The sequence below is a fragment of the Halichoerus grypus genome, chromosome 6, assembly GCF_964656455.1.
Source record: "Halichoerus grypus chromosome 6, mHalGry1.hap1.1, whole genome shotgun sequence".
NCBI classification, from domain to species: Eukaryota; Metazoa; Chordata; class Mammalia; order Carnivora; family Phocidae; genus Halichoerus; species Halichoerus grypus.
This window is the reverse complement of record NC_135717.1, coordinates 122625346-122643448: the sequence shown is the minus strand read 5'-3', so window position 1 is coordinate 122643448 and position 18103 is coordinate 122625346. Positions and strand designations below refer to the sequence as shown.

Sequence of the window (18103 nt, the reverse complement as noted above, 5' to 3'; positions counted from 1 at the left end):
CCTGGGCCAGTGCTGGGAGACAGTGGGTTACCCATGGAAGCTGCCAGACCTGGGGACAAAGGTTAGAGATGAAATTCCTCTTCAGATCAAAGGCCTTGCTGGGAAGCCTGGAGGAAAAGGGAGAGACGAGAGGTTTTAAGACAGAGCGTTAAAAAGTGACTCTCAAATAAGAGGGGTCCTTGGCAGGGCACTTTATGTCATTGTCATGCAGATAACAAGAGTTTCATTTTCCTTTGCCAGGTACTTCTCAAAGCCCCACTGCCCCCTTTCTCCCTTCCTGAGGCTTGTAATGCAGATTCCTTTGTTAGCTACCCCCCCATCCCCACCCCACTGGGCTCAAAACTAGCCAGTATGAAGGCTAAGGGAAAGGAGGGGAAGTGTTCTAGCCAGGTCTTCTGTATCTGCAGGGGCAAGTCTGAAGGTGGGAAAGGGGCTTGAGAGCTAGATTTGCTCACCCTTTGGGGATTCTTCTATTTAGGAAAGGGAATTTTGAGATTTCTCAGAATCCCTGGTTCTCCAAAGTTCCTCACCAGTGGCTCTTCAGGGAAGGGCCTGTGCTCCCACAGTAGGGATTTACCTGGCAGGAATGGTGGGTGGAGTTAGGAGGATGGGTTTTTATTTTAATTTTTTATTTATTTATTTTTAAGATTTTATTTATTTGTCGGGGGGGGGGCGGAAAGCACAAGCAGGGGGAGAAGCAGGCAGAGGGAGAAGCAAGCTCCCTGCTGAGCAAGGAGCCTGATGTGGGACTCCATCCCAGGACCCTGGGATCATGACCTGAGCCGAAGGTGGGCGCTTAACCAATTGAGCCACCCAGGCGTCCCAGGAGGATAAGTTTTTAAACCAGACGACCTTGGTCAAAATTCTGTCTCTTCCTTTTATTAGCTGTGTGACTCTAGGCAAGTTACTTGAACTTTCTTGCTTTCATTTCTTCATTGGAGAAATGGGAAACATGATTACCCATGATTCCAAAATCCAAAAGACCCCCATAATACACTTTTTTTTTTTTTTTGTAACTCATATGGTGAACTGAACAGAGGGGAGGTTATCTATGATCTTTTAAAAAAATGTACTGAGACTACTATACATTTTTACTCCAGAAATATCAATTATTTGATTATGGGATGCCCCTGGGGGTATTACATAATATACAATATGTGTATCATTTTACCTTTCTAAAACTTGAAATTTTCTGAATTCTGAAACATGTCTGGCCCTATTGACTTCGAATATGGGATTATAGATCTGTAATGATTATTTCAGAGTTTTGAGATTTAAATAATTTTGTAAAGCGCTTACAGTGGCTGGCACAGAGCAAGTTCTTAACAAAAATTTATTATTTCTGCTATGCAGGTTTGTTTGTGGGCCAAATATTTCCACCAATATTTGCCCTTCTGGGCTCTTCTTTCCTAGATGCCATGCCCCTAATCTCTGTCTGCAGTGCAGTCACTTAGCCAGTCATCTTTGTTGCTTACCTTATATTCCTAGCATTGCACACAGTGCCTGATCTATTATATAAGTGTTTAAAGGTGTGGGAATTTTGCCCGTTTTATTGAAAATTAACCAGACATCACCGTATATGTTTAAGGCACAAAGCACATAACTTCTCTGTAGCTTACTCCATCTCCCTTACCTCTAACAACCAATTGCTCCTTGTTTCCACAGCACATTGAACATATCTCTATTTATAGCACTTACATTGTACTGTAATTATTTATTTATTTTTTTGCCTACTGCAGTTCTTGCAACATAGTAAATATTTAATAGCCAAATTCTATCAATGTAAGACTACAGTTCTTCTTTGAGGGAGTTGGTCAGTAAATGATCCAAGTCCATCTGATCAATAACTTAAATTGATTCTGCCTAGAACGGACAGAATGGGGGAGGTTGCAAACTCAAATGACTCTTAAGGAAAAGAACTGTATCTTGGAAGGGGGTGGTAAGTGATTTTAATAAGATGGACTTAAACCTTTTTATAGAATTAAATTTTTACACCTGAAAAAAACGGATATCCACCTACTACATGATCTTTGTCCATTTATACTACAAATATTTATTGCAGGAGTTACTGTCCTAAGTGAAAGGCTATTTTGAAAGTGCTCTGTAGACTTAAATTACTTTACAATAATTAGTATTATGTTTAAATCCTGGGTGAATCTGACAGGCTTCATGGACTTGAGGACTGAGGATCGCAGTGGATCTGGACTGCTGACTCGAGACACAGGTAACGCGGAGGGAGCGAGCGAGGGCGCTGGCGTGTGCGTGTGTGCCGGGGAGGACAGCGTGTGGCTAGCCGGGGCAAGTGGGTGACTAGGTAGCGGGCGTCTGCAGCAGTGGAGAGAGGCACAGAGGAAGCAGGGACGCGCGGGGCGCAGGACGCGCTGACGATTACGCCGGACGTGGTGACGTAGCGCGCAGGCCGCAGCGGGGGGCGGACTCTGGGCCTTTCTTCCCTTCTGATTCTCCCCCTCCCCCCTTTTCTCCCTTTCCGGGTTTGGTTCCCCCCTTTTCTCCCCCTCTCCCCCTTCCTTCCCAAGCCCCTTTCCCCTCCCCCGCCCCAATCCCCCCTGCTCCCCCGCCCTGGGCCCTGGGGAAACCCCCGCCGAGAAGAGCCCGCCCCCAGAAGCGCGCCGCCGCCGGCCGTCGGGGCCGAGCCGCAGCCGAGCGGCCGTGGGCCCGGGCGGCGGGCGGAGACGCGGGCGCCCTCCCCGCTACGGCCCGCGTGAGGTGAGGCCACCTCCCGGCCGAGGGGGCGGGCGGCGCGGGCAGCCCGTGGGGAGGGGGCGTGGCGGCCGCGCGGGCTGGCGGGCGGAGGCCACCCTGGCCTGGGTTCCCCGCGCTGGAGCTACCCGGGCCTGGGGGCGGTGGGGCAGGGCCGGAACCCACCGTGAAGGACGGCCCCGAGGCCCGAGACGCCCCGAGTGTGCGCGGGGAGCGCAGGCGAGAAGCGGGGGAATGGGGGGCGCGGGGCAGAGGGCGGGGGGCTGGCGCCACCTGTGGCCTGTGCGGTGGGACCTAAAAACTGTTGCGCCCTTGTAGTGCTTGGGGGTGACTAGCTCCATGTGTTTCTTGAGTTTCCGTTTTCCTTCGAGCATTGGAAAAATGGGAGGGAAAGGTGTTGAAGCGTTTCAAATCATGCCGGTATCCGAGTTATTAGAGGACAGGGATCCGAGTTGGAACATAGAGGGAGATGTTTCTGGAGCTTAAAAGTTGGGCCTACTTTAGGCTCGTAACTCACTCTTGAGCCTCTTAAAACTCTTACTGATTTTGGTGACTCCACAGAATAATTATTCACTCAGTGAATTGTTCTTGGATAATGATGAGACATGTTTTCCAGGTTTATTGAGAAATAATTGACATACGTTACTGTTTATGTTTAAGGCACACAGCATAGCATGATGGTTTGATTTACGTATATTGTAAAATGATTGTTGAAATAGAAATAGGTTCAGCTAACATCCATCATTCTTGTATAGATACAATAAAAAAAAGGAAAGAAAAAAAATTTTTTTCCTTGTGACGAGAACTCTTAGGATTTACTTTATTAACAGCTTTTCCTATAAATCTCATAGCAGTGGCAACCATAGTCATCATGTTGTACATTACATCCCTACTACATATAACAAAATTGTGCCTTTTGACCGCCTTCCTCCAATTCCCCCTCATCTTACCCTCTGCCTCTGGTAGCCACAAGTCTGATCTCTTTTTCTATGAGCTTGGTGTTTTGTTTTTTTCGTTTGTCTTTTTAGATTCCACATTAAGTGAGATCGTACACTGTCTTTCTTTGACTTACATGCCTTCGAGGCCTATCCATGTTTGTCACAAATGGTAGAATTTCCTCATTTTTTATGGCCAATATTCCATGATATATATATATACATATATACATACATATATACAACTTTATCCATTCATTCATCCATGGACATTAAGGTTGTTTTCCTGACTTTGCCAATGTCAGTAATGCTGCTATGAACATGGGGACTCAGATAGCTTTCCGAGTCAGTGTTTTTGTTGGTGTGGGAAAATTTAAATTCAGATCCCAGTTGGATGAATGTTCTTGTATAAATTTTTTTTCAAATAGACTTAACTGAAATAGAGAAGCCTGAGTTCTGTCTGATGTTGGTGGGCACATGGAGACTGGGGAAGAAGGAGGTGACAGTTCTACTTCCAGAATATCACACATTCCTAGCATTTTATTGTATTTTTGGATGGTCAAATTGGCACTTGAATTAGTTGTTAGTGGCTCCTCTTTCTTTCTCATGCATTTTTTTTTTCTTCCATTTCCTTTCTCCAGTATTTCCTTTTTTTCTCTTTCTGGAGCCTTCAAAACAAAAATGACTTAAATAGGGTGCCTGGGTGGTTCAGTTGGTTAAGCGACTGCCTTTGGCTCAGGTCATGATCCCGGAGTCCTGGGATCGAGTCCCACTTCGGGCTCCCGGCTCTGCGGGGAGCCTGCTTCTCCCTCTGACCCTCTCCCCTCTCATGCTGTTTCTTAATCTCTCTCTCAAATAAATACATAAAATCTTAAAAAAAAAATGAGTTAAATAGGGGTGCCAAGTGGTAGGTTAGGTTAATTCAGTTCACTTTTTAGTTGTATTTTTCTTCCCTCATTGCTGTTCTCCATAGGGTTGAGGGGACAGAGAATCTTTCTGCAATGTCTGATGAACTGTCAGCAAAAGTTAAATTTCAGAGTTACAGTTCCAGCTGTCTTTGTGTCCACTGTAAGATCTATATTATAAATCTCCACGATTTGTTTATTTATTTATTTTAAAGATTTTATTTATTTGAGAGAGAGAGAGAGCACAAGCCAGGGGGAGGAGCAGAGGGAGGGAGAGAGAGAGAGAGAGAGAAGCAGACACTCCGCTGAGCAGGGAGCCCAGTGCAGTGCGGGGCTCATGCAATGTGGGGCTCCATCCCAGGACCCTGAGATCATGACCTGAGCCTAAGGCAGACACTTAACTGACTGAGCCACCCAGGCGCCCCAATCCCCACAATTTAAAACAAAAATTAAAAAATTCGCGTATGTAAAAATAGGGTGCCTGATATTTTTTAATGGAAAAGAGGAGTCTGAAGGGGAAATAGCTTCCTTGCTTTTTCAGAATAAAAACCAAAGACTTTACAATTGCCTTTAAAGCCCTAGATCTGTAACATCCTTTCCTCCCCAATATACTCCTGTGATTTCCTGGCCCTTCCTTGAGCACACCAGGCTCACTTTTGCTTGCCTCGGGGGCTATGCATTTACTCCCAAGATCTTCCTGGATCACTTTTTCATTATAAAGCCGCATAACTTTGTCCCCTCACCTCCTTCAGTTCTTTATTCAAATGTCACTCAAACGTGACATTTCCTTGGTTATTTAAATTGCAAACCCCCCCACCCTTTACATAATTCTCTATCCTACTTTTCTGCTTTATTTTTCTCCTTACTCTTTAGCAACCTATAACGTACTTATGTTTGGTGTCCCCCACTAGAAAGTAAGCTTAATGAGAGTAAATAGTCTTGTTTTGTTAATTGCTGTGTCCTCAGCACTTAGCATAGAACTTACCATGCATTGGGTGCTCAACGGTTTTCTCCTTGTCATGAATTTTTGATCATGATGGGTTGTCCTTGGAGGTGTGGAATGAATTTTCACTAGGATTTTGTGAGGTACTCATTGGAAGAATTTGAGATTCTTTTTCTGTCATTTCTTGCCACATTTCTCTTTTTGACAGAAGTCCTGTGCTTTCAGATCATTGAATGAAAGCACTTCGAAGGCAGAGAGGATGAAGCATAGGGGATCTTTGGTGTTGGTGGTCCTAGAGGAAGATTATATTAAGATCTCATGTGACTAGAATTTTTACCTCCCGCTTTAGGTTCCTCCCTTGATGTGTGTTCACTTCCCTGATGAGAGTTACCATCCTTACCTCTTTGGCCCCAAGGCACTGAACAGGCTGGTTCCCCTTTGAATTTTTCAGTAGACTGAAGATATTAATATTTACAGTGTGGGCTCTATGGGTTATATTTTTTCCCCCATTCATGTGGAGCCAGTTGAGCTCAAAAACTATGAGAATAGCTTTCTCTAACAATGATGGAGTGGTTCGTTTTGGGGAACATCTGATCCTTTTTTTCATAAATCCATTTTGGGGGGGCATTTTTAGCAACTAAATTCTATATTAAATCTGAGGAGAAAAGGAGCAGGCCTCCTGAATTCTGTGGATTATCCCTCATTTATTTTTTCCTTTCTCATTTCTTGGTTGGCGCATTTGTTACCTTTGTTGACCTTCTGGCTAGAGTGGCCTAGATGAGGTTTCTCTTTGTGGCAGTCCTGGCCACTGTTCTCCAGCTTAGGAAGGCAAAGGGGGTGAGATAGGGGTTTTAACATTTTGTGGGAATGCTGGTGGCAAAGCCTAAAGTTTTTGCTTAAACCTTTGTCAGGACATTGAAAGCTGCCAGGCCTATGAGAGAACAGTTTGTGGGAGGGTGGAAGAATTGGGGATCTTGTATCTGTTTGGACTGGATGTGGTTCTGATATTAGGGTAAAGAAGTAACAGCATCAGAAATAGATTAGTAGTTCTTATTTTGTGAATAATTTGACATAATATAGGTAGTTTGATAAATATTTCTATTAAACTTCTGTTGTCCTCTTTTAAATCCTTTCACAAAGTTTCTAGGAAGTCTTTCTCATACTCTAGAGATACTTAAACATCTCTATACCATGTTCTCAGCTCTGATAGATAATACTGAGTACTGACAATGTTTCAGTGTAGGTAATGATTTCTGAATGATGCAGTGCTTATTCCTGTGCCAGATCTCTTCATGAACTCAAGGAAAGTTTTCAGGAAAAAGCATATTTTGAGGAAGGGTTAAAAAGTGTTGCATTTTGGTTGCATGATCCCAGGAAGTGCAGAGGAGAGAATTTTGTGAAACTGTGTATGCTGTTTTTTTTTTGTTTTTTTTTTTAAAGGTTTTTCTGTGCTTCCTTGTAAGACTGGATAAGGGACTCTGAGTGTCCTTGTGTGGAACGTGCTGCCAATTTACAAGTAGGAAAAATAACTGGACTCATGGCTTGAATGTGTATGCATGAATACAGTTGGGTCTAATTTTAGAGACCTTCTTCATACACGGTGGCCTCAGTATTTTCCTCCAGCTATATCCTTACTCTCTGTGTAGAAAACATTTAACTTAATAGTCTTTCAGTGGTTGGTTAACTTTTGTTCTTACCATGGTTGCTAGTTTGTTTATTTATTTATTTTTGTTGTAAAGATTTTATTTATTTATTTGAGTGAGAGAGCGAGAGCAAGAGCAAGAAAGAGAGCATGAGTGGGGTGAGGGGCAGAGGGAGAAGCAGACTCCCCTCTGAGCAGGGACCCTGGTGTGGGGCTCGATCCCAAGACTCCAGGATCATGACCTGAGCTGAAGGCAGACACTTAACCAACTGAGCCACCCAGGTGCCCCCATGCTTGCTAGGTTAGCAGTGTAGCACGTGTCCCATCTTTCCAATGAAGTTACTCTGTCATTCCTTACTAACTTTGACTTCATTTCTGAAAACAGAGATAGGAAAGATTTCTTTTTTTTTTAAAGATTTTATTTATTTATTTGACAGAGACACAGCGAGAGAGGGAACACAAGCAGGGGGAGTGGGAGAGGGAGAAGCAGGCTTCCCGCGGAGCAGGGAGCCCGATGCGGGGCTCGATCCCAGGACCCTGGGATCATGACCTGAGCCAAAGGCAGACGCTTAACGACTGAGCCACCCAGGCGCCCCGATAGGAAAGATTTCTTAACCTTGATCTGTTTTAACTCCTTTTTGAGTTCCCTTAGATTTCCTTAGCATATATCTGTTTTCGCCAACACTTAAAATTGATGTTGGGGTGCCTGGGTGGCTCAGTTGGTTAAATGTCTGCCTTCAGCTCAGGTCATGATTCCAGGGTCCTGGGATCGAGCCCCATGTTGGGCTCCCTGCTCAGCGGGGAGTCTGCTCTCCCCCACCCCACCTCCGTGCTTGCTCGTGCTCTCTCTCTGAAAGAAATAAAATCTTAAAAAAAAATTGATGTTAAAAGCTCTTAATTACAATACTCTGGTGATTTCATCATTTTCACTTGGGAAGTATGATAGGAAAGATTCTGGGATGCTTACTAAATCCAGGTGTTCTTTTGATTTTCTGCAGGGTCTCTTGTGAGTTGTTCGGTTGTTTGAGCCTATACTGGGAAAGCTGTTTCAGCTTTCTAGGTCTGACAGTAAGTTTCCCAGAGTGCTTTCCTGTGCTTTAAAAAAAAAAGAACTTCTCAAATTGGGAACTCCAATTAGAGATGAGAGAAAAGGTGCAAAAGCCTCAGGTAGTCATGTCTCCTAATAGTGAAAACACTTCTGGTGTTTTTAAAGGACTCATTTTATTCTTTTCCTCAGTTTGTTAACCACAAAAGCATCAAGAATCTTTCATTCCCTTTGATTGCTTGCTTACTTGTTGACACTCTGACTTTTCTAAATTGTCAAAGACTTCGATTTTTCCTGGGATACAATTTGCAGTCATTTTTGGGTATTTTCTTGGGGAAAATAATGACACTTGGTGGTGTTCCTGTAAGGTCTCTCCCCTGAGACCAGTGTTCTGATTCTTCCATTTTTCTATAGGTGTTAATAGTATGTTTTACAGCTTTTTTTTTTTTCTATTGAGTATCTCAAAATCTTTTACAAGCAAGTAAAAACTATAGTGTGGTACCCATACAATTACCTAGAGGTTCTGAAAGATCTCAGCTTAAGTCCTTATCCTATAGAACTAGAATATAAGAATAAATGAAGCATTAGCAGGTTTTAAAAGAACTCAGTTTATTTCTAGTTGGCATTTGTTAATTGTGAATCTGTAGTGGGAGAAAAAAAGCTGGTCAGGTTTTGGTCAACTTCTATCTAGATTTTTTGGAGATAATTTTGCTCCTGTTATTAGTCTTTTTTTTTTTAAGATTTTATTTATTTATTTGACAGAGACACAGCGAGAGAGGGAAAACAAGCAGGGGGAGTGGGAGAGGGAGAAGCAGGCTTCCTGCAGAGCAGGGAGCCTGATGCGGGGCTCGGTGAACCGAAGGCGGACGCTCAGGTGACTGAACTACCCAGGTGCCCCAACCATTACTAGTCTTCTATATAGTTCTTGTCTGATGTACAGAATATAGACTGTTTTAAGTTCATTAACTAGTTTCCTTTGCCACTTTGTTATCTTCCTTGTATGGATGCTTTTGGTATATTTCATGTTGATAATATTTGTGTTGCAGTGTTTATTATTACTAATGATCAAAACCATATTCATATCTGCAAAGCACTTTCTCTTTCCTAGAAGCTCATTGGACCTTAAAGTGGTGTCAACATTTATATTAAAAGACCAAATTTTCAAAAAAAAAAAAAAAAAATTTTCCAAGTATGTGGTTCATATTTTTTGTGGGGGCAGTGTTTTTGTTGCAAATGTCATTTGTAAGAATTTATGCATGGTTTTGGCATGTGAGCAGCATTATGGGCATCAGGTAATTCTTTGTCCCTTGGAGAACTAGGTGGATTAGATTTGTGAAAGCTTCTATAAGCTTCGTAACAGAGAATTAGGAGGAAAGTAATCAAGGCAGTGACAATTGAAATTTAATAATGAATACATTTGAAATACATTTTCTCCCTATACTCACAAATTGTTCTTTTTACTTACTCTTCCTTTGTGACTGTGCGAAAAGGGAAGAAGAAAATCTAGGACAGTAACCAGCTGATAACGTCCAGGAAACAGTGTGCTATGGGTAGGTAGCAGGTGAATGTATACCCACACAAGAAGTGGGCACTTAGTGTTTCTAATGCTATTGGTGGAGGCAGTTCCCCGCAGCCATCAAAATCAATGGGAAGAACATGGTAGACCTTGTTCATCCTTTTTATCCTTATTTTATTCAGTTTTTCTGCAGCATTTGTCACTGTTGACCCCTCTCTTGAAATGTTTCAGTGACACTAATTTCTTTTCCACTTGCATTCCTGGCTCTTTTTCTCCTTCTCACCTCTTAGTGTGTGTTTTCCTTAAGATTTCTGTTGAATTTTGGCTATCTCTCATTCTTAAACTTAAATGGCATAAGCATCCCTTGGAGAATTTGTTAAGGCTTACAAAAGCCTTCCGGATCTGGCCCCTGCTAGCTTCTCTGACCTAACTTGTATTATACTTAACTGTTCTTACAGTTAAGGTCCCCAGGGCCCTTGTACTTCAAATTCCTTCTGCGTGAAATGTTATTCTCCCAGATCTTCACCTGCCTTACCTCTTCTTATTTTTCAAATCTCAGCTCAGATGCTTCCTCCATAGATCTTCCCTGACCACCTATACAAAGTAATTAACCTCCCCTTTGTGCTTTATCACATTCTTCTGTTTCATTATCTCCACAGCACTTACCACTATCTTAAGTTACCTTGTTTGTTTTTTTGTCTGTAGTCTGGTTCACACCTAGAAGCCTTATGAGAACAGGGACCTTACTTATTTTATAACTGCTGTATTCCTAGGGCCTAGAATAGTCACTCAGTACACATTTGTTGAATGAATGAATGAAATGTGGATTCTTGGGTCTTACCTCCAGAGATTTTGATTTAGTAGGTTTGGAATGGGGTTTGTATTTTAACAAACATTACAAGTGTTTCTGATGTCTCTGGTCAGTTGTCTTGGATGACATTTAGAAAAACCTTGCTCTACACAGTCAGTCTCATACACTCTGATGGCTTCACTTAGCATCTATTACTATAAGCTGACAACTTGTGAATCTGTGTCTCCAGTTCTGATCTCTCACCTGAGCTCTAGGCTCATTTCTTCAGTGGTCTCTTCAATATCTCCATTTGATTGTTACCTAGCATCCCAGATTCAGCATGACTAAAGCAAAAATAATTTTTCCATGGCAATTTTTTCTTCTGAGTTCTTTTTTCTGTTAATGATACCACCTAGGTGCATAAGCCAAGAAACCTCGATGTTAAACTCGAGTCCTTACTCTTTTTTTTTTTTTTTTTTAAATTTTATTTTATTTATTTATTTGACAGAGAGAGAGACAGCTAGAGAGGGAACACAAGCAGGGGGAGTGGGAGAGGGAGAAGCAGGCTTCCCGCAGAGCAGGGAGCCCGATGCGGGGCTCGATCCGAGGACCCTGGGATCATGACCTGAGCTGAAGGCAGACGCATAACGACTGAGCCACCCAGGCGCCCCCGAGTCCTTACTCTTTAACACCCAGTAATTATAAGTTACGTAGACACTTACCTCTTTAGTCTATCCTGAATCTTTGCATTTCTCTCCATCAGCATTGCCACTTTCTTAGTTCAGGAGACCATCCTCTCTCATCTGGGTAACTGTGATGGGCTTTAACTGGCCTTCCTATCCTAGTCTTGCTCCTTCTAATCTTTCATTTAGTTCTGTACCCTTCAGCCAAAAGAAGACTAAAATCTATTATTTTTCTGCTGCTTATAACCTTTTTTTTTTTTAAAGATTTATTTATTTATTTATTTATTTGACAGAGAGAGACACAGCAAGAGAGGGAACACAAGCAGGGGGAGTGGGAGAGGGAGAAGCAGGCTTCCCGCGGAGCAGGAAGCCCGATGTGGGGCTCGATCCCAGGACCCTGGGACCATGACCTGAGCTGAAGGCAGACGCTTAACGACTGAGCCACCCAGGTGCCCCTGCTTATAACCTTTTAATGTCTTCTTTTTGCTCCCAGTACAAAGGTTGTTTTTGTTTTGTTTTGTTTTGATTTGTTTTAACCTGGGTGTTTTAACCTCACCTGCCTTATATTTTGCTGTCTTTCCTTTGCTTTCAGGCTTAGGCATCAGCTACAGATAAATTACTTGTTCTTTCACCCTCCCTGTTCTCTCACCTTGCTGCCTTGGATAAACCATTGTTTCCTCTGAATGCCTCTGTTCCCCAAAACAACAAAAACAAAAACCTTCACTGGTTTGGGTATCATGTTCTGGATCCCTTTCAAGGCATCCTAAACCTCTTATTTTTTCTGTCTGTTTTGAACCAGTTTCCACAAAGCTGGGTTCCCCTTTGTCTTTACCCTATCATATTTCTCTCTTCATATTCCATTCTGAGTTTCTGCTCACACTGAAGTTAAATTTGCTAGGATCGTGATCTCTCCTGTGCCAAAAGAGCTCTCTAAAACATGTGATTTTTGTCTTACTCCTCTACTAACTGTAAGGAAGAGAAGGAAAGAAAGAAACTAGATGATTTGAGGCATATGTTCTAGAGGGGTATGTTCTAGATTGTGATTTTGCCAGTTTTGCCTCTCCTAGCTAATGCCATACCCAAGAGAGATCATTGTTTGAGTCTTGATTTGGACCAGAGCTATACTAAGGCCAGTAACTGAAACCCTGAACTAAATTTTTACCCTTCTTGATTGTACCATCAAAGTGTTACCTTTCCTATTATCATAGTATCTTCAACCTTATATTACTTATACCCCTTTCTAATCTTTTTATTTTCCCTTCAGAGTTACTTGGTTTAAAATTTATTCTTTGTGTTTTACTCTCCATCCTGTCAGTATTTTTGATTATGAAGTCAAAATAGGGTTTTATACTTGCAGTATTTTCCCTTTATGGTAGTGCAGAAATATTTTTTGTTTCTTTTTGAATGAATGTAATGGCTGAAAAATTATGTATATTTGATCAGCAAGATAGGACTATTGAAAGAATACAGATTTGTTTGATTTCTGTATAGGCTTTATGAGAAGTAAAATCAAAGCCACTGTTTAAAACTCTGAATTTTTAACCCTGTTTGAAGTTCTCTGATGCTTTCCTGAGTTTAATCTCAATAATTGCACTGAATCAGTGTCTTCATATGTAGAATGGAGTTGATGGTCTGCTTCCTTTTAGGGTAGAGGAAAACTTACTTTTGGAGGTATCTCTAAAGGTTAGGTACAGTAATACTTTTTGATACATCTATTGATTTAAAATTTAAAATGTGCATCTGCCTTCGGTTCAGGTCATGATCTCAGGGTCCTGGGATTGAGTCCCGCGTCAGGTTCCCTACTCTGCCGGAGTCTGCTTCTCCCTCTCTTCCCCACTCATGCTCTCTCTCACTATCTCTGTCTCTCTCAAATAAATAAATAAAATCTTAAAAAAAAAAAAATGTGGACACTTGAGACTGAAGCTCCATTTAATGTATTCTTAAGCTAGCTTCAGTATTTTACTCCACCTGTATTTAGCTAATAATACAGAAGAGGGGGGCACCTGGATGGCTCAGTCAGTTAAGTGGCTGCCTTTGGCTCAGGTCGTGATCCCAGGATCCTGGGAGCAAGCCCCACATCGGCCTTCCCTGCTCAGCAGGGAGTCTGCTCCTCCCTCTCTCTCTCTGGCCCTCCCCCCTGCTCATGCTCTCACATGCTCTCTCTCTCTCTCTCTCTCAAATGAATAAAAAAAAAAATCTTAATAATACAGAAGAGGGACAAAGAGGTATCTGCAGATATTAATGAGCATACTTTCCATGTACCTGAGTTTTATTTATGCCAGCTTGGTGGCCACAGTCAGTGAGCATAGCCTATCTCATAGAAGGACTGTCTGTATTAAACGTGATCAAATTACTAGTCTCTAAATAATGTTCTCCAGTGCTGTTAAATAACACAACAGCATTGAAGTTAATGTTGGCTATGAGAAAACGCCGCTTTATTTCTGTGTGCTCTATTTTCTTCCTTTTTTTCCTTTGGAATTAACATTGCTTTCATAACTGCTTTTCTGTCTCTTGGTTGGGAAATGGCAGTTGTCTTTTCAACTTAGTGGACTGGTTGGATCCAGACATAGGATCTATTCAGGTCCATTATGTGTTCTAGGCCACAAAATTCTGTTTTCTCTTTCATTTTGTCCTTTATTGTTGACTTGTGTTTTGCTCAATGCCCACAATAAGGGCATTCTGCCAAATGAGGCCCCCTGAAAAGATGATAGATTTTCAGTGCAGAATTACAGGGAGGGGACACCTGGGTGGCTCAGTCAGTTATGTGTCTGCCTTTGACTCAGGTCATGATCTCAGGGTCCTAGGATTGAGTCCCATATCGGGCTTTCTGCTCAGTGGAGAGTCTGCTTCTCCCTCTCCCTCTGTGCTCTGCCTCTCTTTCTCTCTCTCAAATAAATAAATCTTTAAAAAAATTTAAAAAAAGATAAGAATTACAGGGAGGGGGAGAAGGAAAAAAAGAAAAAAATAATAATTATAGGGACTCACTTGCCACTGTTTCGTTTTACCAACCCACCTTTTTTCACCTAACACAGATTTAATCCTTTTATATAGGCTGCTTTGGTGTACTGCAAGCCTATCATATAGTATTAGCTTAGAAATCAGAGAACTATCTGTTTATTATTAGTCTTTCTTTAAAATAAGTGTCACCTGTATGTTTTCTTCCTAGAATGAGTCTCTGTTAGAAGATCTTCTCTTAGGGGCACCTGGGTGGCTCAGTCAGTTAAGCGTCTGCCTTCGGCTCAGGTCAAGATCCCAGGGTCCTGGGATCAAGCCCCACGTCAGGCTCTCTGCTCAGTGGCAGCCTGCTTCTCCCTCTCCCTGCTGCTCCCCCGGCTGGTACTTTCTCTCGGTCAAATAAATTAATAAAATCTTAAAAAAAAAGAAATCTTCTCTTAGCTTCTGGTCCTTCTGTATTTTTTATAATAGAAAGAGGGATCTTCAAGTGAGCTTTATAGAACTGCTTCCAAATACCTAACATCAAGAAAATTTATGAAAAGACCAAATCATTCATTCACTCAGACGTTTAAGTGCCTATTTGTTAGATATTGTGTTATATGCCAAAGAAACTAAAAAAGGAAAAAAAAAAAGTGACATTGTCCCTATCCTTAAGGAGCTCATGTTTTATTATAGATTACAAAAAAAATATAGTTAACCCTTGAACAACATAGGTGTTAGGGGTCCAACACCCCCCCAACACATAGTAAAAAATCCATGTTATTTATTAATTAATTTTTTTTTAAAGATTTCATTTATTTAAGAGAGAAAGAGAGAGAATGAGCAGGGGAGGGGGGAGCTGAGGGAGAAGCAGGCTCCCTGCTGAGCAGGGAGCCCAATATGCACTTGATCCCAGGACCCTAGAATCATGACCTGAGCTGAAGGCAGACGCTTAACCGACAGCCATCCAGGCGCTCCTTGAAGGACTTATTTTTTAAAAAGATCACTTGTGACAAATTGGGAACTGGATTGGAAAATATACTGGAATCAGGGAGTCCAGTTTAAGGGCAGTCAAAATAATCCAGATAAGACATAGGCTCTGAAGTGGTCCTGCAAGTGCACAGGCATGAAGAGATTCAAGAGATATTTAGCAGGTAGAACCAGTTAGACTTGGAAGTGTGTGTGTGTGTGTGTGTGTGTGCACGCACACTCGAATGAGAGAGAGAGAGAATGAATAGTGCTGAGAGGGATGAGGTCTTGTCCTAGCTTTTTGGGTTCCATACCAGGGTGGATGGTGACATCATTTATGAGTTAGGGAATACAGAAAGTTGTGTGTTTGGAAATAAAGGTGAGGTGTTTGGTTTTAGACTGGTTGAATTTGAGGTACCTATGGAACCACATAGGAAGTACCTGAAAGGAAGTTGGGTGTACCAGGTTGGAGTTGGAGAGAGAATTTGAGGCTGGAGAGACATCGTGATTCAACAGTATACACACTGTAGTTGAAGTGATGGGTTGGGTCATCTAAGGATCATTTTGAAACTGAAAAGTTGAAGGCTGAGGAGAGAGTCTTGAAGAACACTGACAGTTAAAGGTGTGACTAGTGGCAGTGGAGTCTTGGAAGAAAATTGAGGAGGTGAGGAAGGTAAATGGAAAACCAATAAAATATGTGTGATATAGGACCTTAGAGAAGAGAGTTTGAAGGTGGAGAAAGGCAATCACGTCAAGTGGGGTAGAAAGGTGAAGTATGGTAAGGACAGAAAAGAACCTACTGGATTTCGCACTCAGGTCATTGGTGACATCAGTGAAAGGAAGGATCACTGGAGAGATGAGAGCAGAGCCCAAATTGCATTGGATTGAGGAATAAATAGGAGGTGGGGAAAATAAAGGCAAATAAGCCGTTTTTCAAGATCATTACAAGAGGTGGAGACAGAGGATAGTACTGAGGGATTGTGGGGTTCAAGGAAGAGTTTTTTTAAGATGAGAGACTTGATCATATTTATACGTTTGGGGAATGAGCAAGACAATAGAGAGTGGGGATAATGGAGTGAAGTCCTGGAGCATGTAGAGAAGATGAAATCCAGAACAGAGGTAGAATTGTTACCTTCTTTATTAAAATAGAAGGAAAAGGTCAAGAAAAGGGTGGGGACAGATGTTTGGTATCTGAACAAAAGAACTTGAAGGCTGTAGGGCCTTACTATTCCTTGTGATGTAGAAGACTTATCTTTTTGGGTTAGGGGCCTGAGTTAAGGAGGGTTATTAAAATAGGGGCCTTGAAAAAAAAATAGGGGCCTTGAAAAGAGAAGCCAAATTTGAATAGCTGTTGAGAGAATGGGAGGGATAGCTGACTATGGGTCTTATATGGCTAGGCAGGCAAAGGTGGGGGAGGTGGCGTGAGGGTGGGAAGGCATTTTAAGTAGATAGAATAGTCTGAGCAAAGACCTAGGAATATTAAAGAATAAGGTATGTATGGAGATATAGCACTATTTTGAATAGCTGGAGAGGATATATAGAGAGCCTGATTTTATGGTAGACCTTAAGAGCTATATTAAGGAATTTGGAATATTTTGAGGCAAAGAGAAATCTCTGAAGATTTTTTTTAAGGATTTATTCATTTGAGAGAGAGAGAGAGGGAGAGCATACGAGCGGGGGGAGGGGCAGAGGGAGAGAATCTTCAAGCAGACTCCCTGTGCGCAGAGCCTGACTTGGGGTTGATCCCACAACCCATGAGATCATCATGACCTGAGCTGACGCTAAGAGTCGGATGCTCAACCGACTGACCCACCCAGGCGTCCTGGAAGATTTTAGTCATAAAAATGTTTGTTTTATAAGAGTAACTCTGATAGCAATTTGGAGAAATATTTATAGGGGATATAGCGTAGAGGGGGAGACACTGGTTAGGAGGCTGGTGTAGTAGTCCACGCAGAAGAAGTTGAAATCCAGATAGACCAGGATATGCTGGGTAAGAAACAAACCCCCACTCTCAGTAGCTTGAAACAACAATTTATTTCTCGTTTGTGCTACATGTCCATCAGGGGTAGGTCAGAGGCTTTTAGTTATTCAGGGATAGAGGCCAATAGAGCAGGTACTGTTAGGAACATAGCTGGCTGCTCTGTGGGAGGCAAAAAAGAGCTCTGGAGGTCTTGCCCCATTAACTAAACTCTTTGCCCAGAAGTGATAGAAGCAGAGAAGAGGGGATAGGAGCTGAGAAGATCAGATGGATCAAGGAGATGGTGCTAAAATTTGGGAATTGGTTAAATGTGGGAGGAGAGGAAAGGAATTGTGAATAAATGACTCTCAGTTTCTGTCTTAGGTGAATGGATGGTATTGTTAATTGAAATAAGAAAGGGGTAGGTTTTGGGAGCACCTAAATATATAAAGCAAATATTAACAGAGAAAGGGAGAAATAGCAATACAATAATAGGGAACTTTATTTTTTTTTAAGATTTTATTTATTTATCTGACAGAGAGAGACACAGCAAGAGAGGGAACACAAGCAGGGAGAGAGAGAGAGGGAGAAGCAGGCTCCGGGAGCCCGATGCGGGGCTCGATCCCAGGACCCTGAGATCATGACCTGAGCCGAAGGCAGACACTTAATGACTGAGCCACCCAGGCGCCCCAATAGGGGACTTTAATATCCCACTTTTATCAAGGGATAGAGCATCCAAACAAAATCAATAAGGAAACATTCCCTTAAGTGACATGTTAGAACAGATGGACTTAACAGATATACACAGAACATTCCATCCAAAATCAAGAGAAAAAACATTCTTCTCAAGTACTCACAGAATATTCTTAGGATAGATATGTTAAGCCACAAAACAAGTCTTAATAAATTTAAGAAGATAGAAATCATATCAAGAATCTTTCCCAGCTACAATGGTATGAAACTAGAAATCAATTACAAGAAGAAAACTGGGAGGGGCACCTGGGTGGCTCAGTCAGTTAAGTGTCTGCCTTCGGCTCAGGTCATGATCCCAGGGTCCTGGGAT

The 18103-nt window shown here is 42.0% G+C and overlaps 1 protein-coding gene across 5 annotated transcripts in view; it reads left to right on the top strand.

Annotated features, from left to right (window-relative positions):
* The first annotated feature begins 2509 nt into the window (after positions 1-2509).
* Positions 2510-18103, top strand: part of R3HDM2 (R3H domain containing 2) — a 154547-nt gene continuing 138953 nt past the window's right edge. For all 5 annotated transcript variants that reach the window (XM_078076164.1, XM_078076158.1, XM_078076161.1 and 2 more), the window contains exon 1: positions 2510-2727. The gene's annotated coding sequence lies outside the window, so the exon portion shown is untranslated. The remainder of the gene's footprint in view (positions 2728-18103) is intronic.